The sequence below is a fragment of the Emydura macquarii genome, unplaced genomic scaffold (genome assembly GCF_026122565.2).
Source record: "Emydura macquarii macquarii isolate MOO-44397 ecotype Brisbane River unplaced genomic scaffold, CSIRO-AGI_Emac_v2 contig_3328, whole genome shotgun sequence".
Taxonomy (NCBI): domain Eukaryota; kingdom Metazoa; phylum Chordata; order Testudines; family Chelidae; genus Emydura; species Emydura macquarii.
In genome coordinates this window covers 6784984-6804389 of record NW_027133465.1, presented here as the reverse complement: position 1 = coordinate 6804389, position 19406 = coordinate 6784984, and the positions used below count along the sequence as shown (strand labels likewise).

General features: G+C 37.9%; 1 protein-coding gene across 10 annotated transcripts in view; it reads left to right on the top strand.

Annotated features, from left to right (window-relative positions):
• The window catches only part of FAM168A (family with sequence similarity 168 member A), a 339525-nt gene that overhangs the window by 66688 nt on the left and 253431 nt on the right, over window positions 1-19406 (top strand). For 8 of the 10 annotated variants that reach the window (XM_067533326.1, XM_067533324.1, XM_067533325.1 and 5 more), the window contains exon 2: window positions 4931-5025. The exons of 1 other annotated variant lie outside the window; for it this stretch is intronic. The gene's annotated coding sequence lies outside the window, so the exon portion shown is untranslated. Of the gene's footprint in view, window positions 1-2945; window positions 3018-4930; window positions 5026-19406 lie in introns of those variants that run through there. One more of the 10 variants, XM_067533316.1, reaches the window with a different exon arrangement.

Sequence of the window (19406 nt, the reverse complement as noted above, 5' to 3'; positions counted from 1 at the left end):
ACCACCTCTCCAGGGGATGGATTAAGTACCTTGATGGAAAAACCCCTTCCATTGCTGTAGGAAGTGTCTATGCTGTGGCAGTACAGCAGCAGTGCTGTAACTGTGTTGCTGTAGTGTCTGTAGGTTAGACAAGCTCTTAGAAGCACAAGTTCCGTTGATCTTCCCACTCCAAATCTGTTTTTTCTGAGAGCTGTTTTATAGAAGAACAACTGATTCTACTTGTTTTGTCCTTTACAAAGAAAGGAAGATTCTGCCTTTAATGGAATTAATTTAGAGTTTTCTAGGTTTTTGGAATAAGATATTCAACTCTTCCTGGACTTTTGACTTTTAGTTCTAGAGCTGTTAGAGAGTTATGTAGAATACTGAAAGGACGTCATACCAAAAAAGATCTGCTCACTGGCTCTCTGCTCAGGCATTTTACGTTGTCTCTGTGGTCTCTATTAATTCCCTTGCATAGTGTGCCCATTCTCCTCTCTCCAAACTGAGAGAGCCAATTGTCCTCTCAAAAAAGTGTCTTAACTCTTCCTATCAGTTACAGATGTAATCAGTTGGTATCTGTGGGAAAATACATACATTGCATTTAACCAGTTGTTTTACTCAGGACTACAAAGTAGAAAAAAAGTATCTTTAAAGTGATCACACTTTTATTCTTTACCCAAAGCACAGTTAAAAAGTGTAACCAAGAAAGCAGACTTGTATATAGATGAATATGAATATGTACATGTAATCTGTAATATTGTGTAAAAATATTGTGTAATATGTACTTATGTAATACTATGTTAAATATGTAAAATTCTTCCTGTAAATAAGTATTAATGCTACAGATGCAGGGAAGGGATGGGAGTCTGGGAAGTGGACGTCCTAGGCCATCAATTCCTGCAGAATCTACACTTGCATTAAAAAAAAAAAAAAAAAATCTAGATTTTATGACCTGGGAAGAAAAACTTCTGAACAGAAACCAAGGCAGTGTTGTCTTCTAGAGTCTGCATACAGACAGCTTCAATGTCTGTGCAGATTTTTTAGAACTTTCCTATTCAGCAGCACACACGAATTAATCAGACTAATCGTTGCTATTACAGAATCTGCTGGCTATGGAGGAACATAAAAATCATGTCACTTTTACTCTGTAGCTGTGAATAGTAGCAGCAGTGGGCAAGTATTGGAGTTATGACAGTGAAAGGAGGTCCCCAAGAAACAGGGCTGCAAGAAATAGATCCCTTTTGCCCTCCCCTTCTGCCTTGGTCTCCTATGGAGCAGCAAGAAGCTAGGAGATTAGTAGGTCAGTGAACCTCCTAATAGTCTACAGGCCAAAGACATTAGTGTTATACAATAATAAGGCTTGGAGGAAACTTTGAGCCCTGTCAAAAGGGTTTTTTTCATGGAGGAACAACTACCAAGCAGAACCAATGACAGACATTCCTCCCATCCAGTTGGAAAACAGGTGGGAAAGGGTTTGAAAATCCTCCTGCCATCCTCTGTCAGTACATGGAGTCCAGCTATAGGGTTGGTAGGAATGCATAGGAGCCTTAGTGAAAGATTTATTGAGCAAGGCGGCTGATTTTATAAGGCACAAAATAATAAAGATGTAAGAAATGTTTTCAAACTCAGACTTAAGTAAGTTCAGCTATTGGGCTTTTATTTGCTGAATGAAGTAGCAATTGTTGAGAAATGTACTTTTGGACATAGGGCCAAAAAGACAGTTGAATGGAAAGGGCTCACTTGGCAGCATAATTAATGCAACTCTTTGGAAAGCTGAATCTTCACCCAGTATTTCTAGTGCTTTTCAACAAACTAGTCTTGTGATGGATGGAGAAAGAACCGCTGAATGGTTCTGTTCTTTCCCTTCTTTGAACCTAAACTTTTTTTCTGCTATGCCTCTCCCCTTCCCCCAAAATATATATTTGTCTAATTTCAGGAAGTGTCACTGAAGCTCGGGGAATGAAACTCCAGCATAAGTCATCTTGATAAACGACTGTGTGCATTCATGAAATTAAATTAAAATGAGGCTGTTATTTTTTTATAGCTCTTGAAGTGGTGAGGCTACTCTGAGTACAAAATGTGCTTGAAGCGGGAGTAATGCTGTGATTCTGCAAAGCATGTTGTGATGTAATTTGCTGTGTCCATTGTTTCCGATGGAAGTCACTTATAAGTTTATACATCGCCTGGAGATGACATTTGTTTGTATTAGAGGGTTCCTTAATGACTTTGAAGTAGAGGACTCTGAGCTGCAAACGAGAAACTCTCTAATATAAACAGGAGTGATGTACAAGCAACAGATATGCTTATTATAAAGCAAAATACAGTAGTTCCTAGTTCTACTGCCTTCCCTGTGTACTTCCAGTAGGCTGATCTGTCACAGGACTGTTTGTGTGATGCACTCTCTCAATATAGCAATCTTATCATTGTTAAGACATTTGAGCTACAGTAAGGCCAAACTAAGATTTATATCTTCATTCTGGGCTTCCTTTTTGTTCCATATTTCACTCCCTTTCCTCTTGCTACTATTGAAGCATCTTCTGTCTGGGAAGCTGAATGAGTCATTAACACAGCAATGCTGTAGTTAAAGATGAAATGGCCTTGACATTCTAAAGCAATTCTCAGAAATTTTCCTTGAGCTACTCTGTTCAATGCCTTGTTTTATCCTAAAGGTGACATTTTTTTAAAGATAAACTAAAGTTGTCTCAGTGGTTAGACTTAATGAAAAATATTAACATGTATATTTTGGTGCTTGGATAATTAAAAAACAACTTGATTTAAAAATTTCAAATGTACCAGGCACACAGCCCTCAATAAAGTGTAGTGGGTGAGGTTAGGCAGGTGAACTGCAAAGCAAAAAAAAAAAAAGGACACTTTATTCTTTGATGCATAAAGAACTCCATTTTTTAACCAAGCTTTTTCCCCCTGCCTTTATTTTTAGAAATTCCAGTCCTTTGCTTCTGTGATTTTCTCTGTAAAACTACTTAGATTATGACACCAGAGACTGAAACCTGATCAGTTCAGATGGGAGGGAATGTTAAGTGAGTGTAGAACATTTTTTTGTTAAAACATGTTTAAGTATGAATTCCTGACCAGCAGCTGGAAGAAAACCTTCCTTTGAAAGATGCAACTTACTTTCCTCCCTCAATTTGAGGGCTGGAAAAAGCTGCAGCTTGGGTTTCAGCCTTTGCAATATTCCTGTCCTATTCTAATTCCTTTGACTTTCATGTGGTTCTCTGAAAGGCTGGGTAAAAATCAATTATATTTTTTTTTAAATTGGATTTTTATTTACATATTTTCCTTTCTAAAATAAATGTATTTAAAATTAATTTTGAAATTATGACAACTTATGTTAAGATCTAAGCGTACCATAACCTGTTAAAATAATTTAATTTAAAAATATTTAAGCAGTATGTTTGCTGCCAAAGTTTTAAAGAAAGTCAAACCATTGGACTGGTGGAAGTCACTGGCTAAGCACCTGGAACCAGAGTTTATTCAAGTGCTAAACCAGCTTTTGGCACCAGTAGCTCTTCTGCAGGTGCAGAGGAACTATTTTCTTCATTCCAGTTTATTCAGCTAGTTCAGTTCAATAATGAATTCTTTCAAAGTTGAGAAACAAATTGCAGGAAAGCTTGTTTTCCTCTTCCAATCTATGAATAAAAACAAGATCTGAGTGGATGAGATCTACTAGTTCTAAAACCTTGAAAGGATACGGTGGCCAGAAACAGTTCGTTAACTACAGTTAATACTTCCTTTGTTCAATATATTGGTTAGTTTTAAATATAAAACATGTTTGATAAATATACTTTATTTTCTTATGTATCCAGCACATTTAAGGTAGTTTTAGTTAATTAATAAAAAACAATTTTAAAATACTGTTTTTGTGAATTTTCAGTTGAATTCTAGTTTCCATCCAAATATAGATTGATACAAAGCATGAGTAAAAAAAATTAATCATCTGGTAAATAAATGCATTATTCACCATTTTCTAACATAAATCTAAAAATTAAGAATCTGAATATATGTACGTTTAAATAAATCAGTATAGACATCATGTATCCTTCTGGTTATCAAAAAGACCAGCACCAAATTTAGTGTACAGGATATACTTAGTTGCAATCAACATGTTTTAATGGTTACCAACCAGTGAAAATCAACATTTCTTTAGGGTCATAACTTAAAAAGTACAAATGCAAAACAAATTAAAATTGATTATTTAAATCAAGGTTTCCTGCTTGCTGATTAAAAATCATGATCAACATTGGTGATTTAAAAGACTAATTTAAATCAGCTCCCCCCTTTTGCAGCAAAATATAGTGAAGTCATAGTTTTTTTTTAAAGGCCATAAAGGAAGATTATTTTGATAATTTAGTCTGACCTCTTTGAATAACATAGGCCATACAATTTCATTCAGTAATTCCTGAATGAAACTCATAACTTCTTGGTGAGCTAGAGCATATTATTTCATAAAGCCTTACAAACTTGATTTAAAGACTTCAAATGACGGAGAATCCACTACACCCTTGGATATCAAGACTTTGCTATATCTAAGGTGAAAAACAAACAGCAAAAAATCAGCCCCCTTGTTTTTCGAGGGGGACAGATCTTGAGGTTCTCTTGATACATAATCAAAGTTCCTTAAAGAATTGCATTCTACCCATGCATAACATCTATTTGCCTAATAATAGAAGCAAGAGAGTCTCTGTAACCATTTAAGCCTTAGCCATCTCCATGTGACTCCCAGCCTGGTTGTCAGCTGTGATAGTGGTCCCATCCGATATGTCTCCGCACTCCTCCCTTACAAGCTGTACTTTTAAAATGTCCTTGTTTCTCCTTTGTTGGGGTTCAGATGCTTGTTTCCTCATCCTTTTGCTGAAAACTGATGCTGTCTGTTGATGGAAGCGCTCTTCAGCTGTGCAATCTTACAATTCTCTTTTTTGTTTTGCTGTTTTAGAATTGTGGAATGCTGTGAAGAATCTAAGTGCCCTGCAGCCTTAGGCAGATTACTATCTGGATTATCTTCAGTACAACGAAATTCATATACAAGAGGTATCAGACCAATGGCTTCCCTCACCCTCAGACTGCATCATTGTAGACTAGACTCTTATATTAGATCCTTCTCCCTGCTCCCTCCCCAACTTGAAAAATTGAAGGGATAAGTTCTTTATAAATTTGTCCAGGAGCAAACTGTTTTGCAAGTGCTGGTGTTTAATGCCCAACTGAACTTTATTTGTGTTATATAAAACTGTATTACATTTAATATTGAATGGTTAGTCAGAGTAAAGAAATGCGAAAGGTAAGGATCCAAGAGCAGTGTTGTTTAATTCAGTTGCATCCTGAATACTTTATGATGCACGTTTCATGACATAAATGGTGTAATAGATTAAACTGTACTTTACTTTAATCAGCAAACTGGGAATAGAACATGCTACGTATGTGTAGCATGGTCGAATTAGTTCTGCTGTTAGAACGGTAATGTTTTCATTTCCTCATTTTGTGGTTTTAATTGTGAATCCTTAATGTACTAACACAGAATTTAAACTGTTTCTGTATTTTAAAAGTAAAAATGAAAAGATAACCGCTGCCCATCCTTACAAGTGGCAACGATATGATTCCAGTTAGGCTTTGGGATGAGTGGGTTAGCAGCAGAATTACTCCCCATATCCATTTCTGTCGTGGTTTGCTTGCAAACCATTTTCTGATGGCTTACATTGTGAGAGCTTTTTCTTTTCAGTAGAAAAAGACAGAAACTTCTTTTTAAATGAAAGCTTTGCAGAATAATGTAGAATGTAAACTAGTGCAGAGACTGTCCTTTTACTCTTTGTTTGTATAGCGGCTAACGTGATGGGGAGACTTGACCTGTTTAAAGCCTCTAGATATCAATAGATTATGCAGAAGAACCAAATGTGCCATTACTCAGGACAGGTGAAAAATTACACGTGTTTTTGAGGGGTGTAACGGGGGAGAGAGAGAGGATTCTGCCTGCTTGTTTCTCCTGCATTTTTTTGCTGCATTCTAAATGTCCTGGCTGTTAATTAAAAAAAAAAAAAAATCAGCTGCCAGTATAGAGATATAATAGCAGAAACAGGTGCTCTGCTCCCCACTCAAACCAGCCTTGTCCGACTGGACCTGGGTTTTGGCAAAAGCAGCAGCAAAGTTGGCTACTCTGCACTCTTGCACTTGCCCCCCCTCGGTTCATGTTGCACATTCATTAAGTGTATTAACATTATTAAGCACAGGATATTTTTGTCTTAAAAAAAAAAAAAAAAAAAGAAAGAAAGAAATTAAATGCAAAAAACCAACATAAATGTCGCACAGTGATCACAAGATGTCAGGAAATGCAAAAGTAAATGGGATTTCTAGAGCCAAATCGTGTATATTTTATAGTACGCATGTAACAAAAAAAGTGTAGTTATCTCCACATTTAACAAGAAACACCTCACCTTAACAAGAAACAAAAATTTTTCTTCCAGGCTCTTCTTATCGCACATCTCAACTACTATAATTCCTCCTTTCCAGCCTTGATAAATCCCATGTTGCCCCACATATCCATTTTAAAATGCTATTGAAGATCATATTCCTGTCTCATTGCCTCAACAGTATCACCCCCTCTCTTTGCATCCTCTGATGGTACCTACTTCTCCATTGCATCAAACACAGACTCCTTGCTTTCACTCCAAAGGCTGTTAGCTGCCTACCCCTGCCATGCCTGTCATCGGTCAGATTATATTAAGATGATGACTCCCATGGGCAGCACTGCCAGTGATTCAAGTTTTTTTTGCCCATTTGTAAATTTTCAAATACCTTTTGTGCTTTCTCCCATCTTTTCTTATGCATGGGACAAGCTCCCCATAAATATCTGCAAAGCCACCTCGTCCTCCTTCAAAGCTCTTCTTAAAATGCTCCTCTGCAACAATACATACAAAAAACCTTGAGAATTATTAGTAATGGGTGTGCTCAGACCACGGCTTTTCTTCCTGACCAGCATTATCTTGTTGTTACCTTGCACTCCCACCTGTTTGTAGTACCCAACTGTTGTGTCTTCTTGGATACTTCAGTTGTAGACGTTTCAAAGCAGGGTCTTATTTTTTGTTACGTTTGTGCAGGGCTTTGCACGCCATGGCCCTGATCTGACTCAGACTTTAGGCATTATCGCAATACAAACAATAATACCACATCTGTGCAATGGAGTTGAATTAACATTGCTATGGGCATCTTGATGTTTGCATTTCCAGTTTAACTATGCAACCTTACTGTAGATTTTAATTCTGTAAAGCTGTTTTGAACACACATTTTATGAAATCTCTAATCATTACCTCAGCCTTGTTCTGGCATAAATTTGCTTGGTAAATTAATTTTAGTGAAGGATTTTAGTTCTTGGCCTCAAGAATTTGGAGTAGATTATTGCTGGGAAATAAGGATACACTGTCATGAGTTTACCACTTTGAAGTTTTCAGCCCAGTGCATAAGAATGATTGTTGCTTACTCTTGAATGGGCTAACTGGAGAGCTGAGGATTACAACCTTGCAGAAGTTCTGTTGCCTCGTGGGCTGTATGTTAGTCATGTTACCCTAAGATATTGTTTTGTATTTCAAAGAATCTTGAAAAATATCACGTTAGCAAAATGAAAGCAGTTTAAAAAAACGATCTCTTTTAAGTTGGTTACTAGAGTTGGTGGTTGCCTTAGATAGGGAAAGGAACATAGCTGATGGTTTGAACCTTTTCTTGGACAATATTTTTGACTGAATCAGATCTGAAAGTTCCTTAAAATATTTTTTCCAGCCACTTGTTATGCAATGTATGTGGATGCAGTTTGGCGTATGGTTTCAGTGCTTTGTTTAAAGTGTAAACTCAAACTCTTTGGTCTCCACTTCAAAATGCACAGGAGATTTATGAGCTTGATTCAATACTAACAATGATTTCTGATAGCAATATAGTAATTTCATGCTGTTGGTGTTCGTTCACAAGACTCTGAAGAATGTGATAGAAATGTGGCTATATACTCATTCAACCCTACAAACATCTAAATAGGTAGAGCATAAGTATCTTTGGCTCAGGAACATTCGCTATTACTCCCAACTGCTTCAAGAGTTTAGTACTGGAGGCAACAGTGGGCAGACAGAATTGGCGTGGCTCCAAGCTTGGTTGTCTCTGTGTTGTGATGCAAGTGTCGGAGTTGGGTAGAAGAAAAAACTGACTAGCTGTGTGTGTTTGCCATGTGCATCAAAACCAACCAGTCCTGTGTGGGGAATTACCAATTTGACTTGTAAGAAAAGGCCAGAAAATTGATAACTCTCTACCACAGCAGCGACTGTTTGATTCTCTATTAATAAGGATTTTGAGATGACCCAGCATTCAGTGAGGTCATCCTTTTCCTCACCAGCCCAAACAGCTGCCCCAGGAACAGAACCCCCAAGCTGGCTTTCTTGCTTGCATGGTTTTTTACTTCAGCCAGAGTTGCATCAGTAGCTTGAGGACTTATTATATGACAGAAGGAACATCTTTGACAAGAAAGTGGAGGCCATGTTGATCGAGAGAGAAGAATATGGCTGCTCCTCATTCCACCTTAGACTCTGTTTGCTTCATCTTCTCAGGCATTGTGGAGGTCATGTAAGGGCAAGGCACCTTTGAAAGTAAATCTGCTTAGCACAGTATGAGGCCTTTGAGGATTTAGCTCTTGGGATTTTGTCCAATTTGCTGTAAGCGTCAAAATTCTTAGGGCTTTTGAAAGCTTTTGTAACTTATAACTGCACTTCTTGCTTCATAGGAATTTTATTCCTGAAAGACCATTTGTCCTTTGTCTGTGACCAATGCTGGATGTTTCAGTAGAAGGAAATTCCCATGATATACCTAGATATGCAATAAAATACCATGTGGGAGAAATTTCTTCCTCACCTTAGCTGGTGATACTCTTGTATCCTGATGTGTGAAGATTGATCCGGTATTTTATCCTAGTTATTATCCTGTTCTTAGTTGTTTCTCATCCTTTAAAGGATACTAAGCGTCTTGCCTCAGTATCTTGTGACTGTGAGATCCACAGGTTAATTATACATCACATAAACTGTGATTGTGGATTCCCAGAATAGCCTTCATCACTTACCATATCTTCATTAGTTGACCAGATTAAACGTAAGGTGCCTTCCGGTTGTCCATTATACATGATGATGCTGTATTACAGTTATACAACATAATCAAATATCAAGATACAAAAATCACTGTGGACATCCCCCAATGATTATTTTATGGCACACTGTAACTCAATTCATTGACAAGGTGGTTTTCCATTTCTTTATGGCTGAATGCCGCTGCCATACAATAGTTAGAAGAAGGAAAAAAGAGCAAAACAGCTGGAGTCAGATGAGACTTCTCATGAGATGAATGAAAAGCATCAAATGTCAGAAACTGGCAAAAAGAATATCGCTTTAATAAGGTTACAGGTATACACTGTAGGGAGGATCTCAGGCACAAGAAGTTCTTGGTACTATGAGGACCTGTCACACATTTGTGATCCTACATGTAAGAGAGCTTATTGATGCATGATGCAAATGTTACTGTGAATTATTGAGTGTGTACGCCAAGATTGTTTTTTGGCTCTCTATTCAGTGCAGTGTTTCTTTTCTATCCTCGTTTCTGGGTGTGGGAGAAGATAATGTTCCTCCTCTTTCAACACCTTTGTGACTGGTTGGTGAGAAGAGGGTCCCATTGCCTCCTTTGCTCATCTCTGGAGGGTGTTTGTTTGCTCTTTGACCCCTGAGCTACCATGTGCCTATCTTGTAGTCTTGTGATTAGTGCTCCACTCATTCTAAGACCAAATTTAATGTCCACTAGACTCCACTCCAAAAATCCCATGTGACTATAGCACCAGGAACTGAATACCATTGTGTGTGGGCTTTGAGTCATTCTTTTTTTTTAAAGGAGGTGTACATTTTCTGAGGAAAAAACAAACCCCTAATCAGAACTGCACAAATATCTCTTCAAAGCTAATGCAACATACTGTGAAAATGCTAAGAGGCCTTGTTGAATATAGCATAGTGGGAGATCCACTTGAATGCTGATTTCCTATTTTTCTAGAAAAGTGCAGTAGTGTTCTCAATACTTGCAGCCTTTAAGTGGCTTGGATTAGAGTAGAGGAAAAGGTTCAGTGGGCTGTACATACCTTTTGATGGTGCCTTCCCACAGTGCAAGCCCTACATAGCAGCTCATACAAAAGCCTGGTTGGAGGTAGTGGCCTTTACATCTGATGTGTAATTCACCGCCTCTTCCTGGTGTGTTAGCCTTGTTTGTATTGATAAATGCATGTTCTCTGTGTACAGCCTGCACATAATTTTGTAGATCACATACAATGCTGCTTAATATACCTGTTTTTTATTAAATACATTTGAATTTGTGAGTGTGGTTAATAAGATACACCTCTCACACATTCTATTGTTAACCCATAAAGGCTGTATGTTCTGATTTATAGTGCCACAAGGAGTAAACTGACGTTAACAGCATTCATTAGTCTTGGTTGACTGCATAAAGAATAGAGTTGGCATGAGCCAGCTTTTGATTTAGTCCTTTATAGGCTTTTGATTTTTGCTTAAGCTTGTTAAAGGGCCAGTACTTCTGACTTTTTTTTATGCCTGATTGTATAATTAGTGAGAGATCAGTATGAAATACGATTGGGCTGTCGGAGCCAGAGCCCCAGACCTCAGATTAGTTACAAATAAAGTTGTGTTTGTTTTTCTTTCCTCTTCCTTCCTCTAGACAGTGATGTTTGTAAATCAAGTTGGCTGAAATTTTACACCTCGTTTAATGCAGAATTATAGGTACATAGATGCCCCCAGTGGCACATGCTACTTCACTATCAGGTTTTGTCTTAAGTACATGGAGATTTTGTGCTTCCAGTTGCACACTGATTATTATACTATTGCTAATTAGCATAATTGTCCCCTCCTATTTGTGCTTTCATTTTCAGTATGTAAACAACTTTTAATGGCCTTTTCCCCTCTTTCAAATGATGACCTTTATACTAAAGGAGAAAATTAGTAATAGCTGAAGGCAAATTTCATGATGCAAAAGCTAAATTATTATTATAAGAAAAAATTCCACCAAGCCTATTCAGTTAGATACCATTATTTGTCATTTCTGAAATATTTGCATTTCTAAAGGAGTTTAAAAATTAATCTTTGCCTGTTTTAGTAGGGCATTATTCTTTATTATTCTTAATTATTAGTTTAAGGTGGTGCCCTTGAGGTGCTAGTTGCTTTCCGCACAGGCAAGAAGGAATGGCCTCTGCCCTGAGGAACTCACAGTCTAATGAAACAGAGTCGTACTGACAGAAGGCACAAGAAATAGGAAACATATTTTTTTTCTTTTTGCTTTATACATGTCATCTAGATTCTCTGTAGACAGCAGGGCAGAAGTGGGTCTTCAAGAGGGATTTAAATGTGGTAAAAATAGGGGCCTAGGGGATGAGCTCAGAAAAGTTGTACCATGGATAGAAGGCACAAAAGTGTTTATTACCAAGCATTGTTCTCATTCTCCATTGAACCTTGTTAGAATATTCCTTCCTTTCTTTTGTTAAAGGGATGTCACTTAAAATATTCTACTTACTGTTTGACTTCAGTAGGCAGGCAAAAAAGGTCGCTCTATGTCCAGAAGTTTAGCATTGCTAACCCAAAGAGTTAATTTTTTTTTTTTTTTTTTTTAATGTCAGACTCCCCCAAAATGAGATTCTGAAAAAATTAATTGAGTTCTTATTTTATCTTTGGGTTTTTTAACCTGTAGGATGCTTCTGGGTCACATTTGCAAGCTTATCTCTGCAACAGAGAGAACCTGAAACTTTTTTTTTTAAAATGAATACTGAAATTTTAATATGATTCATAGAATCATAGTAATGTAGGGCTGGAAGGACCTCGAGTAGTCATCAAGTCCAGCCTCCTGCGCTAATGTGGGACCAAGTAATCCTAGACCTAGACTATCCCTGTCAGGTGTTTGTCCATTGTGTTCTTAAAAACCTCCAAAGATGAGTATTCCATAACCTTCCTTGGAACCTATTCCAGAACTTAACTACCCTTCTACTTAGAAAGTTTTTCCTAATATCTAACTAAATCTCCCTTGCTGCAGATTAAGCCAATTACTTCTTGTCCTACTTTCAGTGGACACAGAGAACAAGCGATCTCCATCCTCTATAAGATGAGAGATCTTAAGAGAGTTGGGTCCCCGTTCAGTCGTCTTTTCTCAAGATTAAACCTACCTAGTTTTTTCTCCTCATAGGTCAGATTTTCTAAATCTTTTATTATTTTTGCCGCTTTCCTTTGGACTCTCTCCAATTTGTCCATGTTTCCTAAAGTGTGGCACTCAAAATTGGATACAGTGTTCCAGCTGAGGCCTCACCAGTGCTGAATAGAGCAGGACAGTTACCTCCCATGTCATATATATACAGTGCTCCTGTTAATACACCCCAGAATCACATTAGCCTTTTTTACATCTGCATCACATTGTTGTCTCATTCAATTTGTGATCCACTATAACTCCCAGATCCTTTCGGCAGCACTAACACACAGCCATTTATTCCCCATTTTATAGTTGTACATTTGATTTTTTTCCTTCCTAACTGTAGTACCTTGCTCTTGTTCCTATTGAATTTCATCTTGTTGATTTTCAGACCAGTTCTATAATTTGTCAAGATTGTTTTGAATTCTAATCCTCTCCTCCAGTGTGCTTACAACCCCTCCCAGCTTGGTATCATCCACAAATTTTATGAGCATACTCTCCACTCCATTATCCACGTCAATCATGAATATCTCGAATAGTATCACTGTAGGAACCATTAGGCACATCCTACCAGTTTGACAGTGAATCATTGATGATTACTTTCTGAGTATGGTCTTTCCACTACTTGTGCACCCATCTTATATTAATTTCATCTAGACCACATTTCCCAAATTTTTTTATGAGAATGTCTTGTGGGACTGTCAAAACCTATCCACTAAGCCAGTAATCTTGTCAAAGAAGGAAATTGGGTTTGTTTTGAATGATTGGTTCTTGATATATCCATTCTGGCTATTCCTTATAATCCTGTTATTCTCTAGGTGCTTACAAATTGATTGTTTAATAATTTGTTCCATTATCTTTTCAGGTGTCGAAATTAGGCTGACTGATCTATAATTCCCTGTGTTCTCTTTCTTCCCCATTTTAAAGATTGGTACTATGTTTGCCCTTCTCCAGTCATCTGGGACCTCATCTGTCCTCCATGAGTTTTTAAATATAATTGCTAATTGTTCCAACATTGGTTCCTCTAGTTCCTTAAGTACCCCAGGATGAATTTCATCAGGCCCAGCTGACTTGAATACCTCTAACTTTTCTAAATGTTATTTAACCTGTGCATTTCCTATTTTGGCTTATGTTCCTTCCTCTTTGTTGTTAATGTGAATTGTGTTATCTGGTCACCATTAACCTTTTTAATGAAGAATGAAGCAAAATAGACATTAAACACCTCAGCCTGCTTGATGTCATCAGTTGTTAGCTCTCCTTACCCACTAAGTTGATGACCTACTCTTTCCGTAGTCTTTCTCTTGCTCCTAATGTATTTAAAGAACCTCTTCTTATTGCATTTTATATCCATTGGTAGGTGTAACTCGTTTTGTGCCTTAGTCTTTCTGATTTTTGACCCTACCTGCTTGTGCTATCCATGGGCATAGTTGCAGGAGGAGCATGGCGGGTGTTGCCTCCCTAAACTGCAAGCCTCGGGCAAGCACTGAATTTGCCTTCCACGTGCGGCCCCGTTTGCCTGACTGTAGCTGCCCTCCAAATAGACAAGTCTAACTACACCGCTGTCCTTTTGTACTCCTCAGCAATTTGTCGATGTTTCCACTCTGTAGGATTCCTTTTTGATTTTCAGGCCTGATGGAACCATAATAGCCTCTTAACATTCTTCCTCCTTTCTCTCTCAGATTTCCTTCCCATTGGACCTTATCTACCAGTTCTCTTGAGTCTGTTAAAGTCTGCTTTTTTGAAGTCCATTGTCCTTATGCTGTTGCTGTCGCTCCTTCCTCTCCTTAGAATCATGAAATCTGTCATTTCATGGTCATTTTCACCCAAATTGCCATCCTCCTTCAGATTTGCAGTCTGTTCCTTCCTGTTGGTCAGAATCAAGTCTAAAATGACTGTCTCCCTGGATAATTCCTCCACTTTCTGAAATAAAAAGTTGTCTCCTATATATTCCAAGAACTTATTGGAAATGTTGTATTTTGCTGTATTAGTTTTCCAACGGATGTTTAGAGTAGTTAGTTCCCCATTACTACCAGGTCTTGTGTTTTGGATTTTTCTGTTTTGTTCTAGAAATGCCTCTTGCATCTTCTTTTCCTGATTTGGTGGTCTATAGTAGACACCTAATGTGACCTCAGAATAAGTGTGTATGTTCTTGATGTATAATGCATACCACCTCCCTTTTTTTCCTTGCTTGTCCTTTCTGAACAAGTTATGTCCTCCACATCAATATTCCAGTCATGAAATTTATCCCACCAAGTCTTTGTGATGCCAATTAAGTCATAATTTACCTTATGTACTAATACTTAATTTTTTTCCTGTTTTCCTGTTTTACGTATATTTCCTGGTTTACTTGGTTCCAGGAAGAGGAGCTTCAAGAAAAACACTAACTATTGCATGACTTGTGATAAAATCATGAGAGTTGGCAACATTGAAACTTACACGTCTTTTCAAAGGTTTAATGCCTGTTCTAAATATAGAATCATAGAATCGTAAGACTGGACGGGACCTCAAGAGGTCTTCTAGTCCATCCCCTGCACTCAGGGCATTATCTAGACCATTCCTGGCAGGTGTCTCTCTAACCTATTCTTAAAAATCTCCAATGATGGAGATTCCACAACTTCCCTAGTCAATTATTACAGTGCTTAACTATCCTGACAGCTAGGAAGTTTTTCCTAATGTCCAATCTAAACTGCTGTTGCTGCAATTTAAGCCCAGTTCCTCTTGTCCTATTCTCAGAGGTTAATGAGAACAATTTTTCTCCCTCCTCCTTGTAACAACCTTTCATGTACTTCAAAACTGTTATTGTGTCATTCCTTAGTTTTCTTTTCTCCAGGCTAAACAAGCCCAATTTTTTCAATCTTCTCCAATAAATCGTGTTTTTAGACCTTTAATCACTTCTGTTTCTCTTCTCTGGACTTTCTCCAATTTGTCCACATCTTTTCTGAAATGTGGTGCCCAGAACTGGACACAGTACTCCAGTTGAGACCTAATCAGAATTACTTTTTGTGTATTGCTTACAACACTCCTGACTCATATTTAGCTTGTGATCCACTATGACACCCAGATCCCTTTCTGCAGTGCTCCTTTCGAGGGAGTCATTTCCCATTTTATATGTGTGCAACTGATTGTTCCTTCGTAAGTGGAGTACTTTGCATTTATCCTTATTGAATTTCATTCTATTTACTTCAGACCATTTCTCCAGTTTGTTCAGATTGTTTTGAATTTTAATCCTATACTCCAGAGCACTTGCTACCCCTCCCAGCTTGGTATCATCTGCAAACTTTAGAAGTGTACTTCTATGCCATTATCTAAATCATTGACAATGAAGATATTAAACAGAACCAGACCCAGAACTGATCCCTGTGGTACCCCACTTGATATGCCCTTCCAACTTGACTGTGAACCACTGATCACTACTCTCTGGGAATGGTTTTCCAACCATTTATGCACCCACCTTACAGTAGCTCCCCCTAGGTTGTATTTCCCTGGTTTGTTTATGAGAAGGTCATGTGAGACAGTATCAAAAGCCTTACTTAAATCAAGATCTACCACACGTACTGCTTCCCTCTATCCCCAAGGCTTGTTATCCTGTCAAAGAAAGCCACCAGGTTTGTTTGATACGATTTGTTCTTGATGAATCCATGCTGACTGTTACTTATCAACTTATCTTCTAGATGTTTGCAAATCAATTGCTTAATTATTCAATCCATTATTTTTCTGGGAACTTAAATTAAGATGACTGGTCTATAATTCCCTGGGTTGTCCTTATTCCCCTTTTTATAGACTGGCATTATCTTTTATATATCCTCTTTTCCAGTCCTCTGGAATCTCTCCCATCTTCCATGACTTTTCAAAGATAATTGCTAATGGCACAGATATCTCCTTAGTCAGCTAAGGAGTGTATTCTAGGGTGTATTTCATCAGGCCCTGGTGAATTGAAGGCATCTAACTTGTCTAATTAATTTTAACTTGTTCTTTCCCTATTTTAGCCTTTGTTCATACCTCATTTTCACTGGCATTCATTAAGTTAGATGTCCAATTGCCACTAAACTTTTTTGGGAAAACTGAACCAAAAAAGTCATTTAGCACTTATGCCATTTCCACATGTTCTGTTATTTTCCCCACCTTAATATATTTTTGGACAAACTCTCAAACTTGTTGTTGATTTTTCTTCCCTTTAAAAAACACAGCTAAGTGTCAGTGCTTGGCAAAACATACAGTACATTTAGCAAACATGGGGAGAAACTAATCTCCAAGACTTTTTTTGTGTTTGGTTAATTTAAATGGACAGATGAAGGTAAAAGAGAAGACTGCAAGGTGTATTGAGAAGATGATGTAGGAGGTCTTGTATGATCTATGGCTTTAGCTCTGTTTTTGCTGTGCTTTAATATTTTATTAACACTGTTTTATAGCTTTTGCAATGAGTTTAGACCCTAGAATAGATACAGTGAACATATCTGAATGGATAAATACATAAAGTGGGAAGTACCACACCTTTCAGAGAAAATGAGTTGCCCTGTGTATCACTCTCCAGTTCTTTTACAGTTGGGAATCAATGTTCATTTTTGGGGATGTGGCTGCAGAGAGCTTTGCATACATTGGAACCGCATCTAATCTTACACTAAGTGACCTCTGTGTAATACTCCTAAAGGGAACTGAAATTTCCTTTGAACTATGTTACTTTGAGATCTGAAATTATTAATAGCAAACATGTATAAAGCTAAATTACAAACACATTTAAAAACACAATTATTTGAACTTTGTTCATCCTTCACTTATCTGCCAAGACTGAGCTATGTTTAGGCTCCCAAAGTTCTGTGTGTCTTGCTACAGTAGGTAACACCATTAATGCTTAAAACAGAGTGAGTAATGCAGCTCCCTGCTCTGATCTGCTTTGGACATTAGGAATATCATTGGCTGGAGAAAAAACACAATGCTTAGGCCCTGAATTCAGATTCTGGCAGGTAAAAAAAAAAATTTCAGTTTACCTTCAAGTACTGTATATCATTCCTTACTGTCATTCTCTTTGCACATCAAAAAAAATCCTTGATGAAATAGTCATCTTCCAGACAAGGTGTAGTCCGATAGCGCAGTTGTAGGCAAGACCAAAAAAGTAATCATGCTTTTGTTTAAATCTTTAAGCATATAAGTTTGTCAACTAGGAATTCCTGTATAACACACTCTACTTTTATCCATATGTGTGTATGTACCATTGCCCTCTACTGAATGGCATTACAGACCTGCTCAGATGTGCGTAAACATGTTTTTTTTTTAGTGACTGCAACCTCTGGAGGTTTATCCCTACACAGTGTGAATGTTTTACCTTTACTGTCAGTATCTCTGACTTGCGATCTGTCTTTTCCCCATTTGAAGAAAATGATTTTGCTCGGTACTAGAAATCTTAAATTGATTAATTAGTTTTGTTTTGAAGCTGGGCATTAAAAGGAATCTCTGAAGTTTAAGATGTGAATAGGGATTTCTCTGAACCCACTTTCCTCCAGCAGACTTGCAGCATGTCTGACATGCTGATTCCCTTAGTGGATTCACACCAACATTTTCCGTAAATTCCAAACATGAGCAGCCCATCTTTCAATTTCCAGTGTATTATGTGTGCAGATACTACAGTAATTGAAGAGGGGAATCATATCTGAGCCTAGACAGACAGATTTAGATTATGGTTAAAGTGGTCTTGAGAGAAAAGGAATGCCCTCTTGTTGGGTTAACTTGTATAAAACCCACTTCCTCCTTTCTTTCAAAAACTGAGTGTAGAGTAATTTGCTCTTTGAAGGTCATATATTTCATAGAATCGTGGCAATGTAGGGATGGCAGGAACCTCGAGACATCATCAAGTCCAGCCTGCTCTGCTGGCTGAGGGAGGATCAACTAAACCTAGACTATCCTACAAGATGCTGTAGGTATGTTACAAAATATTTTTCTCTTAGTGGGGAAGAAAAATATTTTTCATCCGTTAGTGCCATTTCTACCATGTGAGACCTAACCCCAAGCAGTCTGAAAAAAATGCTTTGCCTGTGCTTGGGAATACAGGCATTATTGAGTCATTCCTGGCAGCAATAGAATCTCTCCAATCAGATTCTCTAAGGATGTCTATAGCATTAAGCCTCAAATTAGACAGGTAACCCCCCTGTGGAGTCTTGACCTAGTCCTGAAATTACTCTCTCTGCTTTTTGAGCCTCTGGGTTCTATTTCAATGTATTTTCCTCTTCATCAAGACCACTTGCTTAATTGCAGTGACTGCTAGGCAGAAATCTTCCTTATTCTTCTGTTTTACAAGGTCTCCTTCTCTTCAGTTCCATCACAATAAAGTAGTTGCTGGAACTGTGCCAAGTCTTTAGCCCAAAGTGTCTTCTAGCTTTCATATTAAACAAGAAATAGTACTGCCAGATTTCTGTCCTAATCCCTCTTTTGAGAGACAAAGAAATCATCACTGTCTAGACGATAGAGCTCTAAAGATTTTTTGTATTTGCTTTAGAATGCAGTATTGCTTTAGAATGCAACAATTTGAGATTGTTGGTTCCCTGTTCCTCCTTTTCATCCTCATATAAAAGGCCTCAGAGCCTCCAAATCTACCATTGCTAGATGGATTAAATCTTGTGTAACAAAGCCAAACAATTTGGGAATAGTTCCATGTCCCTTTAAAACGGAGAGTTCATTCTACAGCCAAGTATGAAACAACATCTACTGAGATTTGCAAAGTAGATGCCTGGTGGGCCTCATAGTGTATAGCCTAAGAATTTGTCACTTAGAGCCTTGTTTCATATCTAATTCTACATTGAGGAACAAGGTATTAAACCCAGTTCAGCTGCTCATTAGTTCTTGCACATCTTATGCCTTGCTCACTGCAACACACTTCCCTTAGGTCTATGTTGGAGAGCTTGTGTGATGGGGAATGGTTCCTTACATGTTAGATTTGGTTTTGAACAGAGGTGTCTGAAACCCAGGTTTCTCTAATCCAGTGGTTCTTAACCTTTCCAAACTACTGTACCCCTGAAGCCTGAGTCCCAACCCCACGGGGCTGAGGCATGTAACTTAGTTTCATGGCGCCCCTGTGGCTCCAGGCAATTGCCTTTCTTGCCACCCCCAATACCAGCTCTGCACTTGCGACCCCTCTAAAACCCCAGGTTGAGAAACACTGCTCTAATCTTTCAGAATTTCCT